Genomic DNA, 17,454 nt, shown 5'->3' with positions numbered 1-17,454 from the left:
TGAGTGTTTGCTGGTTAGAGTTATTAAGTGTGAAATACGTTTTCTAATTGATGAGTGTATATTGTTAACATGTTTTTTCCATGTTAGTTTTGTGTCGAAAGTGATGCCAAGGAATGTGATGTTTTGCTCATATTAATGGGCGTATTTCCGAGTGATAATTTTACTTTTTCTAGATTTTTTCTTTGTTTTTTTTTTAGTTTCCTGTAGAAGGTGATTGCTTGTGTTTTGGTTGGATTTAAAACTACTCTCCGTTTGTTACTCCAGGTCGAGTCGTTGTTAAGTTATTCGTGCACGCGAGACATGGCCATTACTGGGTTTCTGGAGGTGCTCCAGAATGCGATGTCGTTTGCGTATTGTGAATTATGCGTGTATGTTAAATTAGGGAAAGGTATGTCGCTGACGATAATAATATATAGTAGTGGAGAAAGGACTGATCCTTGGGGCACTCCTGCAGTTATATTGAATGATTTAGATATAGTTTTATTGACTTGTGCTGTTCTATCTGTCAGGAAGTTTGATATCCATTTAACTATAGTTGGGTTTATTTTTAGATGAGGTAGTTTGTATTTGATGGCATTGTGCCATACGCTGTCAAATGCTTTTTCAACGGCTAGGAATACACCAATGGTTACTTGGTTGTTAAAAGTAACCATTGTAGACTGATTCGGTGAGGTGATCTGTTGTTTGTATGTTTTTTCTGGAAGCATTTTGGGATTCTGGAAGAATATTATTTATTTCACAAAAGTGAAGAAGACGGTTGGAGATAACCCTCTCCATCAGTTTGCCAAGGCAGCTTAACAGACTGATGGGACGGAAATTATCTGGATTTGTCCCGTTAGTTTGTTTCTTTGGAATCATGGTTATGATGGCTTTTTTTCCAAGTGTTGGGGTAATATCCAGTTGTTAGTGAAATGTTCATGATGTTTGTGAGGTGTTGTAATAGGAGAGTAAAGCTTTTTTCAGAATAATGTTTGGTGTTTGGTCATGTCCGGGGGAAGTGCTTTTCAAGTTTTTAATGTTGATTTTTAGTTCGGTGATGGTAATTTTCCTGTTGATTGAACATGAGTATGTTTCCAGTGTCTCGCCAGGGAATTGTGGTGAGAATGAAGCTTGGTTTGTATTTATGAAGTTGTTGACATGATGTTGGTGCTGTGTGTCAAAGTCGATTGAATTTAGGTTGCTGAAGAAGGATTCGTAGTAGTTGGCTTTCTCTACGTCTGTCCTTGCGATTATATTGTTGTGTGTGATGCATTGTAGCATGTGATTTGTGTTTTTATCGGAAGAAATATTCTTGAATTTTTTCCAAAATTTTTTTGGATTGTTTTTTACTTTTTCCAAGTTTTTACCAAAGTTTTACCAATTAGTTTCTTTTGCTATTTTAATTTCTTGTTTAATTTTTGCATTTGTTCTGTTAATCTGTGTTTTGATAGATGGATCACGTGTTATAAAGTGTGTTCGTCTTAATTGCCTGCGTTTGATTATCAGTGGATGAATTTCCGATGATTATGTGAGTGCTTTATCCTTGTTTTAGAGATTGTGTTTTTTATGGCTTTATGTATGGCTTCTGTAACTTGATTTACACAGTTGTCTAGTTCTGTTTTGTTGTTAGCATGTTCAATTTGGTGGGGTAGATATGAGTCTAGTGAAGCATTGAAAGTGAGCCAATATGTTTTGGTGTAAGTGTATGCTGATGGAGTCACGCACGGCAGGGTGGCGCGGGTGAATCATACAGTAAATAGGGAAGTGGTCACTCGTGATTTCGTCATGTACTCTGAAGCTGGAGATTCTATTTACTATGTCCTTGGGTGCTATGATGAAATCAAGAACGTCAAATGAGCCGTTGGCGGCTGAAAAGTGTGTAGGTGTGTGGTCGTTTGTTAGGTGCATTTTGTTAATAGAAAGAAAATATTTTATGCACAACCCTCTGCGCGTGTTTCTATTTCCTCTCAGTTCTGTGTGTGAAGAATTAAAATCCCCCAATGATGATTGGTTTAGGTTTACGGTTAACACATTTCTGTAGGAAGTTAATGTCGATATCTTTAGTGGATGAACAATATATGGCTAGAATTGGAATTGTTAGCCGGTTGTCAAAGTGTATATTACAAAATATGGTTTCCTTTATGCTTGATCTAAAAGAATCTTCCATTGAGATTAGATGTGAAATTTCTGTATTAAAGTAAGCTATTATGCCTCTATTGTTTTTTCAGAGTAAGGTATGCTGTGTGTGATGAATCCGGGGATTGTAGTGTTTTGTTTCTCTGTGCAAAGTGTTTCTGAGACGATGATAATGTTGGCATTTATATGTTTGTTTATGTTGTAGATTTCTATTCTTTTATCTTTAAGGTTTCCTTGGCAGTTGATATGTAAAATTTTAATGTGTTGTATCATTGTGATGTTCTACTTCCCTTGCATGAATTCTAAGTGAAAGATGGTGTGGTTTGAGATGGGGAAGGTGAAAGTAGTGTCTTGCAAGGCTGCAAAGAGCCTTGAGTGACTCGTGTCTTGATTCGAAGGTAGGGAATTCACTTAATTCGATTAGCAGTGCTAATAAATTTGTAGTGAATTCCGTGGGGTTAAATGTGTGTGTTGTTTTCGTGCGTGTGACGTCTGCGTATGTACGTGTTGATTGTGGCTGAGTGGTTGTGTTTGTAATCTGTGAGTCTGTTGGAGTTTTGAGTAGTGGTTGTTTAGTGATGTGAGTGTTGAGAGGTTGTTTTTTACTGTTCGTGGTTTTGAAAATGATTCTGTTGCGTATCTGTGTGTATTTAGGACAACCTTTATAACTAGCTGCGTGAGGGCCTTGACAATTTGCGCATTTCACTTGGTTACGCTCATTGGGATACTGAGCAACCTCGTGAGGTCCACCGCATCTCACGCATCTGTCTTTGGCCTTGCAGTTGGTTTTTTTGTGTGTCCGAACCTTTGACATTTATAACATTGTAAAATTGCCTTTTGGTGTGTTTTCTCCGCTTCGGTCGTGTGTTTTTTGAAGAATAGAAAGCAACCGTCTTTTAGTAGTTTGTCCTGGTCGTCTTTATTGTTTACGGTTACTTTGACTAGTGGCGTTTTTTGTTTTGTTTTAAAAGAGATAATTCGTTCTGATTTTGAAATGTCATAACCTTGTATTTTCAGTTCTTCAGTGATCTCGTTATCTTCGATGTCGAAATCGTCACCTCTGATAACGACAGTTGACTGTGGAGTGTTGTGTTTTGGTGTGTTGATAGTGGCTTTAACCCCAAAGGCATCCTTGGGCCAGTGAGCCAAAATGTGTGCGAATTCTTGTGGTTCCGTGCATTTTAACATTATTCTTCCGTTGGGAAGACGTTTAATATCTTTAAACTGGATGCCCGGGTAGTAAGCCCTCAGTTGTTTTATCTTCCTCCTTTTGTTATTCATTGTTTTACTAGTCCTGACAAGGACTAAGGGTTAATCTTTTTTAGTAAAACTCAAATTATTGCACAAAAACAAAATATTCTTGGTCTCTGTAACACGTCTATCGCAGCTCCCGACAACACGTCCGCTCTGCTCGACGTCGACCTTGAAACTTAGATTTTAAAATTGGAGCATGTAGCTTTTAGATGTAATGTTCTGGCTGATTTACTATAGTGTAATATCAAATAGCACTACACACATTTGGGAATTTTCTATGATAACATTAAAAAATCACCTATTTATTAAGAGTTATTATTTGCTTTGCGAAAAGTACATAAAATATTCTATGGTACACAACACAACTCTACTTGGTGGACAGTTTATGATGAACTAAGATATCATGTACAAGTTTTTACACAAAGAACTACCTCAGGAGGAATTTTGTGCAAAACGAAATTATAATAAAACTGGACATTAAAATAATAATCAAAGGATGCAACTTAAATGGTACAAAAGAACACGTAAGCTTACCAACTCAGATTATCTTAAGCTTATTTCACTGAGCGGCGGATGTAAATCTAAGCTGTCTTGCTACAGAGCTTAGGAAACTACTCGTATTAAAGTCGACCAAGAAAAATATGTGTTAACAGTGTGTGTTACCATGTTTTCAAAAAAAAGAAACAGGATCAAAATAAGATATTCAAGACACCTGGAGTCCAATTCTCATCAATTACCTAAAAAAAATTCAAGAACATTCATCAGTGACTTCGGCTTGGTTGTGCAAATATTAAGTAAACTAAATCTGCTTCTTATGCATTTGTTTTGCCTTTATGAAGTTTATAGTATGAAGTTTAAAAACCCTGTAGAAAACGAAACGGTGTGTTTTAAATTTAAAATACGTTAGTTTCTTATTTGTACACAGTGTAGAGATAAAAGAAAAAGATATTATAATAAATTATAGCCACTTTTTACATATTGGATTCATGTTGTCTCATAAATGTTAAAAACCAAAAATTTGGCAGAAAATCAATTTTATCCGTAGTTTATCCATAAAGAAAATACTAGCTTTCACATAGTTTACATATTAAGATGTCAACATTTCACATTCAGTTATTGTCTAGGGTTGTGCAGGTGTAGTAGATTGTTAGACACACTGTTAGTAGTACAGTTGGTGTGATTGAAATGATTGTTTGTTTGTTTGTTTTGGAATTTCGCACAAAGCTACTCGAGGGCTATCTATGCTAGCCGTCCCTAATTTAGCAGTGTAAGACTAGAGGGAAGGCAGCTAGTCATCACCACCCACCGCCAACTCTTGGGCTACTCTTTTACCAACGAATAGTGGGATTGACCGTCAGATTATACGCCCCCACGGCTGGGAGGGCGAGCATATTTAGCGCGACGCGGGCGCGAACCCCGCGGATTACGATTCGCACGCCTAACGCGCTTGGCCATGCCGGGCCAATTGAAATGATACAGAAGTAAAAGTCCAGTCTCAATGACCGAAGGTATACAGGATGTAGCAACAATCATTATTGTTGTGCTGAATCTAGTAGGTACATCTTGAAACATGGCAAGACTAAATATTTACAAAGAGAAAACCATCCTTTCACTAATGACTCGCTCATCAGTTAGCCTAATATCAAAGATATTTGTATCAGCTAGTATTCGTACTGGTATTAGTGACCATAGATTAAAAAAAACATGAAAAGACCAAAGCTGTTTCTCTCTTTCTCTATCGACCTCGAAAACCAATTGGAATAGATTATTTTAATGAGTATCATACAACAGCTACCATTATTTTTAACTGCTCATAGAAATGTTTTAAGTTTTTCAAATAGAAACTTTTAGCTCATAGTTCTGTTTTTCCTTCACTAATTTGAGAACTAATTCACTTGTGAACATGGGAGGTCAAACCCTTTCGACTGATATGTTTGATCACATCAAAGGTCTTGTAGATTAATTTACTTTAATCCTGCCTGAAAGAATTTCAATTTGAAGCGAGGCTGGTAGAGGTCGAGATGACTAATAAAATAAATTTTGTTTTATGCCCTGCTCCACGCATGATTTTTAAGGACAAATTTTGAGCTTGTAGCTTCATTTCTTGACCGTTTTAAGATCTAATACAATAGCGGCTACAGACGATTCCCTTTTTTAATATCAGAGCAGAGATCATTAGTAGTTGCAAAGTACAGTAACACGTTTTAATTATATACTTCTATAAAGAGGAATTTGAAATTTATTGAATACCAGGCCTAATAACTTCCATTGTTTCATGCAACTATTTAATATTTACCGCTCAACAATGTTTGTAATAAGCGTTGAAAGATTAAGTTCTTCAGTATAGTTACAGTCCATTTGCAGAATGAATGACATTTGAGATTTCACATCATTGTTCGTCAACGCACGACAGTAATGCCATGTGTTTTGGAATGGATTTCTTTTAATATTTACATGTAGATACTCTTTCTTCGATCATTTTGCGTACGAAGACATTAATATACCAAATTTCTTATAAATTTAGTTTTTGTAATAATTTATAATCATTTATAAACTGCCCTACTCCTGGAGGCTTAGCGGCAATTCTAAAGGCTTGTAACGTTTCAAACCAGGTTTCTGTACCCACAATGGTTGCATCACAAATAGCCCCTTGCGCTTAGTAACAAACTAAAATTAAACGTAAAATATATATGTAAAGACGGCTCGTTTGGGTTGAGATTTTTTTTTTTTTTTTTACGTAGAGGAGCGAACAACGTTTCGACCTTCTCTTTTGTTCATTTCAAAATTGGGAACGTTTAGCATAGATAACTCTCGCACAGCTTTGTGAGAACTTCAACTAATTACCTTTTTTTTGGTGATGTGAATTACCTGTTATTCTATCAGCTCTGGTTTGTTTTTTGTTTGTTTTGGAATTTCGCACAAAGCTACTCGAGGGCTATCTGTGCTAGCCGTCCCTAATTTAGCAGTGTAAGACTAGAGGGAAGGCAGCTAGTCATCACCACCCACCGCCAACTCTTGGGCTACTCTTTTACCAACGAATAGTGGGACTGACCGTAACATTATAACGCCCCCACGGCTGGGAGGGTGAGCATGTTTAGCGCGACTCGGGCGCGAACCCGCGACCCTCGGATTACGAATCGCACGCCTTAACGCGCTAGGCCATGCCAGGCCACCCTCTTTATGCCTGCGAGCATATATATAGGATAGTTGACATAATAAGTAATATTCGTTTACATTTAGATTACGATTAAGTTTCAGAAGTGGTGAATAAAGCGAAGTAAGCTTTAATTACGTAATCTTCGTGCCTTTATTTTAACATGGCGGAGGAGGATGAAGTAGATTACACGTCAGATACTTTTATCACTGTTCCTCTAGAAAAGTATGTTCGAAACTTGAAATTTACATGATCATTTTTGCTCTTTGTTTCTTTGTATGAAGAAATTATATACTTAGTCATACATTTTTAAGTTGTAGATTAATGTTTATAAAATTTTAAGATCTGATCGAATTTAAGTATAGCTCAGTAGTAAGCGTAACTGTAAAACCTAGGATATGACGCTAACCTTATGTAGTGAAAATATTCACGTTTCTAAAATTAAGATTTGAACTTCCCAAGTTCTATCCATATAACAATTTTTAAATATTTGCAGGCAGTAAGATTATATATAATAATTAAAATTTCTTAACGTATTGGACACAAATTTAAGATATGGAGAAGACGTCTATACAGTAGTAGCAGTCTGAGTTTCATAGATTTTTTTGTGACACTTAATAAAAATCTTCTTTCTTTTTGAAAAACTAATCATACCTTATCTATTTGCTTCATTCAGGTAACATTAACAAATCGGTATTTACTCTTTAAGTGATGTCGTTACAAAAAACATAACAAGCTGTAGTTATTTTGTGCTGGCTTTGATTTCTAGTATTATTTTTGTCACTGAATTGTTTTATGAAAGTTTCATTTATTAGACGCTCTAAAACAGTTAGATAATATTTATAAGCTAAACATTCTCATACTTATAAGTCTTCAACTTAAATGTTGCTACAAGTATCTTTAATTTGAGGGCTTAATTTGAATCCTCATTCAAATGTTTTAATTACCTTTACCATACCCAAAGAAATTCTTGCTGATTTGGGTGCTGATTTGCTTCTCAGTTTGATATATCAAATTTTAACAAGTAAGCTTATGTTTTATCAAACAAGTTTTCTAATATGCATGTTTCAGGTAATAAACATAACTACATTCATTTCACTTTTGTAGTATTATTTATGTTATAGGTGTGTAAAAAAATACATACAAAATTAATGTACTGATGAGCCTCTAAACTGCTACTTACCATGTTAATGTCAATGCATTTATAATGCACACACACTGAACATTCCAGATTGAGCACAACTAATGTATGTATGCTTACTGTGCCAGATTACTTAATTTTGCTTTGGAAACTTAAAATTATAATACCATCTTGTCTATTGTGAAATTAATAAATCAGTGTAACACAATCCTGGTTCATAAACTGGATGTTACTACTAATCCTTAAGTATATTTTAATTATGAAATCCACTGTCTCCTTAATTTTGATAGTCAGAAACTTCCAGTTCAGTAATAGAACTTCGGTAAATGAACTTGACCTACAGTAGATAGAAGGCAATAAGAAATATTTATGTGTATCATTGATGTGTGTATGTTTGTAAGCAGTGCTTAATACAAAGGTGACAACATAAATTCAAGACTTTATGTAGTGTCTCTTTACAAGTAAAACAGTTTAAATGATGAATAAATGATGACATTAATTTGTATGGGAAGACAAGGTAAATTGTTGAAATGTGTAATAGAAACAATTAATACTTCATAAGTTAATGGGTATATCCAACTTCATTCAATGATATATTCTATTTATATAATACAATTTTTTACTAATCTTTTAAGAAATTTATTTTTCTCCTTCACAAATGTCTGTTAATGAATAAATGGCTTCATAGAATTTCATTCAGTAGCTTGTTACTGTCATGATAATAAGTTTACCACAGAACTATCTGAAAAAAGTTTCACTTGGAAGTGTGAAAACACAGGATTTCTTATCGATTTTTTTCTGTTTGAACATGTGATCTATAAAAATTGTCTATATTATAATATTTCTACCTCTGGAGCCCTGATAATAGCCAATATAAATCCAACCTCTTGATCACTGACTATTTATATTTAAATCAATCAGTATGCTCTGTAATATCGTGTACTTCAACACCTAACAAGAACTAGTCCTAGTCCTTATTGCTTTGTATTACAAAAATGTTATTTGAGTACACTATTTTATCTCCTCTCACAAAGTGTTTTTTTCTAACTCGTACTGCTCTCTGTTGGTGCTGATTTTGAAACTTGCATATCTGCATACTAACATGCAAATAATTTTGCAGCTGTTAACTACTTACTTGGCAGTGTTATTGAATAAATGTGTTTTTCCTTGAAGTTTAATAAATTTATAAGTTTTACTTTCTTGGTTTTTCTGCTTTAGTTACATTGTTCGTTACCATTTTTATTCTTCTTTGTAGAAAGCTACAAATTATTTTATATCCTTTTTCGAGTTCATAAGTTATGCTCCTGCAGTTCAGATTGTAATGATGACAACTGCTGCAAGTACTATTATTGACCACATCCAATGGGTCTGAACCAAAATTATTGACCCATGAAACGACGGCTCTGTTTTGTTGGAAATTGATCAATTTCACACAGCAATTATAATAAACTGATGATTGTCCCATCATAGTTTTCAGTGATTGGGAAGTTTTGGATTTGAACAGAATTTTTCTCCCTCCTGAGTGTACCTCTCAGTTGCATATTGTGTCAGGCCTCTTCTCTTTTGATGGATTTGGTTATTAAGGCATGTTAATGCCTTAAGTTTCTGTCCTTATTCCCAGTTTCCTGTCTTCTGCCTTTGCTCTTCTAATAGACTAGTCTCTAGATTATTAGTTTTGTTTCCTACTTTCCTGGATTTTTTGGTTCATGTGAGTTGTTTTGGGGAGCATTTGCATTGAGGGAATCAGTATGCTCTGACCCCCCCCACAAACTGTGGATGGTCATGCTTTTGATTATAATTGTTCAAGTTTGATTGGACTCGGTGATCCTGTACCCTTACTTTATTCCTTAAAATATGAATTCATTAATATTACTTTTGCATGTAGTGAACAACTTGTAATGCATAATGCAAAATTTATATATGTGATTATAAAACAGTAAAGTTAAGTATGTATAAACCCAAATTGATTAGGAACAACATTTTAAATAGGTATAAGGAGAAGGTGAGACAATGGGTTAATAACCTTTTGTTTCTTCCCATCCAAATTACTGTACACTACAGTTAACGTCTCTTTCACCAACCCTTTTTATATTTCTTAAATATAAAAATATTTATATTAAATATTTCTCAAATATTTCTTAAAAATCTGAAGTCCATTAAGTCCACAGACTTTCTGTCATCTAGATAACAAATAAATTAACAGATTAGTAAGGTAAGATTTCCCTATAATAAATCTGTTTTGGCTTTCTTCTGGAGTATTCAGTTTCTATAAAATATATTTTCATATAATTTTGACATATTTTTATCAGTGACAATCGACCAGGATTAGTTTTTAACCACTTGTTGAAGAGAAAACATTAAATAGAGAAACAACAAATTGAAAGTAAAAAACGTAATTTTCAAAAGCCTATAAGACAGCTAGAGGAAGAAAATTGTTTACAAGGAATTAGTAATGCTCTTCCTGAAAATAATAAAGGGCTTGCTATGTTGCAAAAGATGGGATACAAACCAGGAATGAGTTTGGGAAAGAAATTTTGAAAATATTTCATTGTAATGTTTTTTTCAGAAATGCTTACCTGTATTGTAATTTTAATTCCTGGTTTTTGTATTTTCTTACATTCTTGTAAACCTTTTCTATAAAGTTTTTAAATGTTTATAACTTTAAATTTTATATATGTTTTAATTGAAAAAAAATGTCACATTCATTTTCATTTCTTTTGTTATACCAAAATTATAAGCTAGCCAACTTTTTAAAGAATTTCTATTCAGAAGGTTTCACTGAATATGTAATATTTTTATGTTTCTTTTTTTATGATGGCCTTTGCCTATTCAAATTGTAACATGGTTGATAAAACTTAATCAAACAAGACCATAATCAGCTGGCTTGTTGATAAGAGGTAAATTGGTATAGTCGAGTACAACATGGTTTAGCTAAACCTACCTCACCATGTTCTGTGAAAACATTTCTTATCATATTGCAGTATTACAGTTCAAGAGTAATTTAAAGTTATAAAGTAATATATCAACAAGCTAAGTTTTATCATTTTGTTACAGTCTCTACTTGAAACCCCATTGAATTCTATATTTGCATATATGTTTGAACAGAACAGTGTTTATAATATGATTAAATCACTAACTGCTGACTTCTCAAAGCAATTATACTACACCATAACAAATATTCAGAAACAATTGTTGGCTAAGAATTGAAATAACTACAATTGTATTCAAGTTACTAGATCAAATTAGCATTATTTGTTTGGAACTAGCTTAACTCTCCTCCATGAGGATTATAAATCTATGAGGGTATTATGGCCAGAAAAATTTCAGGAAATTCACAGACACTAATGATTTCATTCAAAGCAAGATGAAATGAACTCATAATCAAATTTTGAATTCTTTTATGATTTTGATTAATAAGATTTCAATAAGTAAAACATTTTATTGAATAAATTTCAACTTTTAAGTGTTGTTTTTAATATGTCCAAGAATGACTACAAGTTCATTTTTTACAATTAAATTTTTCCCTTTAAGTAGAATGCACCTATCTGGTCATGATAGATTTAATGTAACAAAATGTTTTGGAACCACATGGGACCTATTGGTCCATCTCAGCTGTTCCATCCTCTAAGCTAAAATATATATATTTTTAAATATCTTAAATCCAGCCCTTATTTATATACTTGTGAAGCATTTTCTTAAACTCATTTAAACTTGGTGCACCCACAATATCTGAAGACAACCCATTCCAAAACCTGACCATCTTTAGAAAAATAAAACTGTCTTAATTAGCTAAAGATCACTCCTATTTTGCCAAAATTTATACCTGTGTTCCCTAGTCCTGCTACTCTCACTGTTAGGTATGATAAAACAATGCATCAATACTATAAATTCCCTTTACAATCTTGAGCACCTCAGACAGATCTCCCGTAACTCTTCTTTCTTTAAGAGAGAACAATTAAAGATTTCAAACTGTCCTCATATGACAACCTCTTCATCTTAAGCACCATTCTACTAATCCTTCTCTCAATCATTTCCAACAAAATCAGTGTTTTCCTAAGGTAAGGAACCCAAGACTGAACATAATATTTAAAGTTTGGCCTAACCAATGGCTTGTACAATGAAATTATAACCTCTATAGACTTGTGTTCAGTATTTCTGTAGATACAACCTGAAATCCTATTTGCACACTTCTTGAATGACTTCAGAGACTCATGGCTATTACACAAAGCCTTCTTGTAGCTTTGCACAAAATTCAGAACAAACCAAACCTCTTGTAACACTTGGTTATTCCCATCTACCATAAGTTTTCTCACACAGCTGAGTTAAGAGTTATAACAAACAAGCGTACCCCTACTCTATTTAAATGTAACCCATCCATTACAATAAATCTCTCTTTTTCACTCAATGTATCCTATAAATCAACCAGAAAAGCTGTTCATACTTGAACCAAGCATTTATCCTTAGTGACTTATTTATAGCTTCATCACTACAGTTAATTTTGGCAGCATCTTTGATAAAACTAACTTATGACACTTTTCATTAAATGATTCTTAACTAAATGCATCTCTGCAAGCTCCCTTTATTAAATTTTCTGCTCTGTCAGTTATATTCTCCTTCTATATCACTGGGTAGGATAATCTGATTTTCTGTGATGACGAAACCCACTTGAAGTAGAGTATATTCTAAAGGCGGCTGGTATAGGTATTAAAACTTATTAAAATAGACCTTCTTAGGTCATCTTCAGGTTAAGAAAACTTTAACATTGTTCTCTATTTTAATAAAAGTTTTAATACCCATACCAGCCATCTTTAGAATACATGATGTGATTCTTTTCTCCCTTATTAACATGCTGGTTATTGCACACACATGCCTTTTCAAGGAATCACCTATAACTATATCCTCCTCATCATCCACATCCTTTGCTGATCCTTTGGTTTTTCTTCCATCTAATAGTTCCTAGTCTTCAGGTTCAACAGAATAGGCACTTTGTAACTAACTTTATTACTTTTTACTCTAATACTTTTCATTGTGCCTTCCTGAAAGTCACTACTAGCTGATTTATTCCTTGCACATAAAAGCTTAAGCTCCTCCTGAAATTCTGCTGCCATTTCCCACAGTCTACATATCTCTATCTGTTGCCTCTTGTTAAATTATGATAGGCTCCAATGTATAAACTCTACATAAAAATTGCACATCTTCATTATTAGCTTCCTTAAAAGTACATGAAAGTCCTCGGTTCCCAAATAAATCCTACAAATTGTGAATGCTTGACTCTTATACTAGTCATAAACATTGTATCAAAACTTATAACCAGAACATAAATAGTTGATACCAAATACCAGTAGCCTATTATTTACTGTTACTGTTTTAAGCCTAATGTTTAAGAACCAGTTAATTTTTTTCTGAATAGTTTGTCTGCACACTGAAGTAGTAAAGCTTATCTTTAGCTATATAGAACATAGTAATAGAACATAATTTATTAGAACCAACAATGTACTTAATTTTAATAATAAAATGTATTTATGTATTTGCTGTAATACAGCCCGATTTATATTATAACCTGCTAATATCTATAAGATGAATTTAAACTAATGGATCCAAGTTTGAATAAACAAGTTAATTCTTAAAACACCAAAAGACAATAAAAATAGTAAAACATGGAACAAAACAAGTATATCTATTAATGTTTAAAGTTATCAATTTTTAAAAGGTTTCTGTAGCACTTTTCTCGTGTGGCCTAAGCTTAGGTTAAATGTAACTGCCTTTTGAAATGTATAGAAGACACTGTTTTTCTTTTATTGTTAATAGACTGGGAATACAACAGCCAATACCTCTGGTAGTTAAAGCAAATAGAACTGGACTTGGCAAAGAAGCAGAAGATAAAATTCAAGCTAAAAAAAAGCTTTCTACCTAGCCTTGGTTAAAAGAAAAGCAGAAGATGCAGAAAATGCAAAAACCAACTTCCAACAGTATTCAAGGAACAAAATAGCTCAGAAAAGACTTCTTGCTGACTTGAGAAATAGCCAGAAAGCATGTGAACAACTGGATAAGTAAGTGTGTTGATAAAATTAGTTCTTGATATGGATCACAATTCTCCTTCTTTTTTCTATATATTAGATACTAATTTTCTTCAACCCTCATTCAATAAAATTTTCAAAGTTTCTTTTTGGATACTTTGTGGTTTATTTATAGTTTTGACACCAATAGCTTGAGATAGATACATAAATATATTGACTGTATCATTTCTTATTCCTTGAACTGTGTTTTGTTCTAATATTTACTGTAAAAAATATCTTTCAAAGATTAGAAACACATTATTGTCATTGTATATTTCAAATTATTGACATTATTGATCCTAATAGGATTGTTGGTAACTTTAAAATGAGTGATTAGTATTAGTACTACAACTGTTAGAACATTCTGCTGAAAGTTGAAACACTTTCATTTTAACAGGTATAAGTATTACGTGCTAAATTAATTTAGTTAGTTAGTTCTTTTAGATAAAAAAAAATTCACAAAATTATAGTATATGTACGTACAGATGCACAATTTTCTTTCATAAAATTTTGGCACCAACCTGTCAATTATTTCATCTCTTACAATATTTCAAAAACATTTTACTGTTCCATGTCAGGTCTGAAGTGAATTAAGAAAATATTCTAGAAACATTGTGGGTAATGTAACATCAAACAACTCATACTAAAAAGAAAGAACTTAGAGTATATAGCTTATTCTTTTCTGCTTAGAAATTTTTAGAAACAGTTATAATCATCACTGAATTTCAGGATATTGAGGTACCACATGAACCGTGGTTCTGGCCACACAGTGAAATGATTGATGCCAACTTGAATGAATCTGATGATGATGATAATGCTGAAAAGGAAGAAGAAGAGGAATTAGATGTGAGTATACTGTATTAGAGTAGTGTTTGGTTCCAGTAAGGTGAAAAACTATTAATCAGTAAGAGGTTGTTCATTTGTGTTTCAAATAATTCCACAGATAAAATTATTATCTTAAAATGAGTATTATCAGAAAAACTTGCTGGAAAATATATTAGCATAGAAATGTATAAACCTTTATTTTCTGGTTAAAAGTGTTATTTTCATAAATTAGCATATAAAGAAATTGATTCTGGTTAAAAGTGTTATTTTCTTAAATTAGCATATAAAGAAATTGATAATGGTCTTCTTTACTATAGCCATCAGAAAAACTGGAAATATTGACAGCTTACCTCAGAAGTACACATTTTTACTGTGTATGATGTGGAACAGCACATGAAGGTGAGAATTTTATATATGTATATATGTTGGGTGAGAGACAAATAACTCTGAAACACAGAGATATACAAAAATGATTGTTATTGGTTTCAAATGAGGTGTTATGATGTCATCAAGATAATTCAAAATTGCATCCATCAAAATGTTTGTTAATTTTCTCCACATGGTTGGTTAGTATTAGTAACCTGATCATAAAGTTACTATCATAGTTTCCATACTATAACTTTTAACCCTACTGACATATCTTCTTATGGTCACAGGCCATGCCATCGTGTTTACAGACTTGTACACAAAATGTTATTAAACTATTTTGGGACTGTATGTAAATAAGTTTGGCATCAAATTGTTCATTTAATTTAAATTTAGTATTATACATTAGTTAGGTTCTTAATTTAAAAATAAATATTAAAAAAAAACCCTAAATATCAATTTCTGCATGTTTACATGAAAAGTTAAATGCAGCATTGGTTCAAATTAGATTTTTGTGATGTTCAGATGCAAAGTCTATAGCTACTAATGAATTAGATTTTCAAACTATCAATAATTACAAACTCAAATATATTTTTTCTATTTTCTGAGATGTTCATATATTTATTGAATCAATTCACTTTTTTTTTTTTTAAATGCTTGCATATCTACACCTGTTTCATCCATGAACATGCATAACCAATCAAAAGCTGAGAATGTCCCATAAATGGTTTTCTCAGCCTTTGGAAAGTATTTGCTTGGCAAACTTTCTTTTTATGTTAGTTTTCAAGTAGTAAGATAAGACATTGGTGAGCTTGAAAATTCATATTTTTTTAAGACCCAAATATAGCTTAATTTCTAAGCTTGATAAATTGTAGTGGAACTATATGGTATTGGTATAATAATTTATGATTTTTGTTATTTCAAAATGTATATATAAAACCCAAAAAGATTTTATTTTGCATCCTGTCACGTTTAAAGTTGATGAGGCTTAGAAACTTACAGCAAGCAGCAAACAAATACACAGTTTGTAACTAGAAAAGATAATTGTTTTCTATACTTTTTTATTTGCTGTCGCAAACAAACATGCTCGCCCTTTCAGCTGTGGGGATGCTATAATCACGAGGTTCAATCCCATTATTCATTGATAAAGTAGCCCAAAAGTTGGTGGTGGGTGGTGATGACTAGCTGTCTTCCCTCTAGTCTTACACTGCTAAATTAGGGGACTGGCTAGCAAAGAAGCAGCCCTTGTTTATTTTTGCACGAACTTAAAAAAAAAAAAAGGACGATATGATGTAGTTATTAAAGTCATAGTTTACCTGCGTGTAGAAGCTGCTGTTATTGTGTTTTGAATTTAATTATTTAATCTAGCAGATTCCTTACTAGATATCAAAGCAAAACTAGTTTAGACGTTATTTAATTTTGTAGAAATCAGTATTTTTATCTTAACTTAGGTGAATCTTGGCCAATCAATGATACAATCTGGAATGAACAAGAAGAACCAGTTCCTTCCTGGGATTTTCATACCCAAAAGGTATGTATTCTCAAGTTCCTTCCGAGATTTCATACCCAAAAGGTATGTATTCTCAAGCAATCCTGACTTTAGCTAAGTGGTTTGCCAGGACGCGACTGCTCACAATACCCGAAAGCTGTTTTGAGCTCCTGTCACACCAAACACATTCAACCTATTTAGTCGTAAGGGAAAATTAAAGTATGACGGTCAATTTCATTATGTCGTTGATCTAAGAGTAATCCAATAGTTGACAGTGTGTTGACTTGACTAGGTGTCTTCCCTTAGACTAGATACTATTGCTGAAAAGATGGTTGGTGTATATAGCCTACGTGTTGTTTCACAAGAAAATTTAAAAGAATCGAAATCAAATAGACTAATCAAAAAAATTTAAAATTATAAAAAATATTTTAAAATAGTTTCTTATCAAATATGTAACAGTTCATGTATATTGTATATTGTTGTTCTTAGTTGTTTTATCTCACCATAGTGAACTTATGTTTTGATAAGAATGTGTACTATTGATGATTATAATCTGTTATCAAGCAGAAAACTGTTAACTTGACATTCAATGAAAAGTATGTAATCCAATGATATAATTAGGTTTCATAGTTACTTACATAATCTATGTATTTCTTCAAGTACGCTTGCACCTTTGCTGCTTGGCTAAAACTAGTTAAACACTACCTGTCATATCATCTTTGCAGTCAACATCTTGTAGAGTCGTTTTCACTCTTATAATTTGTTTTGGACCTTAATTCTTGTATTTGATTCAAGCAGACAAATTTGGTAACATAAGTTTTATGTGACCCTGAAATAACCGTAATTCGTTATCTATTCCACCATATAAATATTCAAGCACGCTTAATAATCATTTGATGAACCTCAACTACTGTTTTTCTCTATACACAATTGCAACTATTTTTCATTATAAGTATACTTTAGTGGGTGGGTATAGTAACTTGTGAATGAGAGTAGAGTAGAATAAGTCAATCCCATTACATCTCTGCAATATCCACTATTATCGGAGCACCTC

General features: G+C 32.8%; 1 long non-coding RNA gene across 1 annotated transcript; it reads left to right on the top strand.

Annotated features, from left to right (window-relative positions):
* The first annotated feature begins 300 nt into the window (after positions 1–300).
* On the top strand, positions 301–14,948 carry LOC143226965 (uncharacterized). Its single transcript, XR_013014818.1, has 4 exons — positions 301–388; positions 13,567–13,714; positions 14,450–14,566; positions 14,863–14,948. It is a non-coding gene; the product is annotated as an uncharacterized LOC143226965 (long non-coding RNA).
* The last annotated feature ends 2,506 nt before the right edge of the window (positions 14,949–17,454 follow it).

Source organism: Tachypleus tridentatus, chromosome 9 (genome assembly GCF_004210375.1).
Source record: "Tachypleus tridentatus isolate NWPU-2018 chromosome 9, ASM421037v1, whole genome shotgun sequence".
NCBI lineage: Eukaryota > Metazoa > Arthropoda > Merostomata > Xiphosura > Limulidae > Tachypleus > Tachypleus tridentatus.
The sequence above is the reverse complement of the archived record's forward strand: the minus strand, read 5'-3'. Positions and strand labels throughout refer to the sequence as shown.